The following is a 1,129-nucleotide window of genomic DNA, read 5'->3' as shown; positions in this document are numbered from 1 at the left end:
ATACTATTTCGCCTGCTTTTAATACTGTATATCCAGCATTATGTATCACTCATGAGAAAAGCGAATTCGGATAAGCTATAAGAAATAAGAAACTAAGGTTAATTTTTGCAATAATAGTTTTCTCTCTAGATTATATTGTTTTACTACTAGATCTGCATACATTGATATTACTGATAAACTTAAGAAATTTTCTATCGTGTGGGTGTTTTTACATTAATATTAAGTAGTAAAGTGGAAGTTCAAAGAATATCAGATAAGTATATCATTAAATAATGAATATTTAATATATGTTTGTTGGTGGATTGTTGAAATACTTGTATTAACATACGTTTTACAATTTTAATAATTGTTTTGATAGTTCAGTCATTTATATGAAGAAGAATATATGTTAAAATATGTCCCTTTACATATATTAAGTGAGTTAAGAGCCACTAGTTGAACGCCACTTGTAATAACCAATAAAAAGAGTGGAATGTAGGCAGTGTAAGTAAGTTAATAGAAGGATGTATAAAATGTGTGATGTTAAAATGAAGATATATTTAAGCGAAAGAAGAAAAATAATTAGTTATAATTTAATGTGTTTTTATTAGTTATTAATATTAATTGTAGTTAGTGTGTTTAAACTACTCTTACCTGATATATCTTGGCTGCAAATCAAGTTCCACAGTGTAAAGAGGAGAAGAATAGATTTAGGCTTATTAGATATTAAATAAGAAAAAAAATAGTTTGTTATATACGCATATATTGTAATTGATTTAAATAATTGTTCTAACATGAATTCATCTTAAGTTAAACTATTGAACTATAGTAAGAATAAAGACACCAAGTCACAATATAAAATAGAAAAAAAGGAGCAAAGCCGAGCACTTAAGTCTGAACGCCAGAGGAGAAAAATAGAAGTGACTCTTTGACGGTTGTCAAAGGGCTGAACAGATCCCAGAGGGCTCTTAGGTCTGTTATAGAGGTCGCGATTACACGTGTAACGAACTACACAGGTACCCGTGTTTTTACCTATGACGGGGTTAAATTCCGTGTAGTAAAAACATCCGTGTATACCCGGGCATTTAAATACCCGTGACCTTAACTACTCATATATTTAATATAATATACAGGGTGTTCAGTAAGTCAG

Source organism: Daktulosphaira vitifoliae, unplaced genomic scaffold, assembly GCF_025091365.1.
Source record: "Daktulosphaira vitifoliae isolate Bord-2020 unplaced genomic scaffold, ASM2509136v1 Scaffold_4, whole genome shotgun sequence".
NCBI lineage: Eukaryota > Metazoa > Arthropoda > Insecta > Hemiptera > Phylloxeridae > Daktulosphaira > Daktulosphaira vitifoliae.
The sequence above is the reverse complement of the archived record's forward strand: the minus strand, read 5'-3'. Positions refer to the sequence as shown.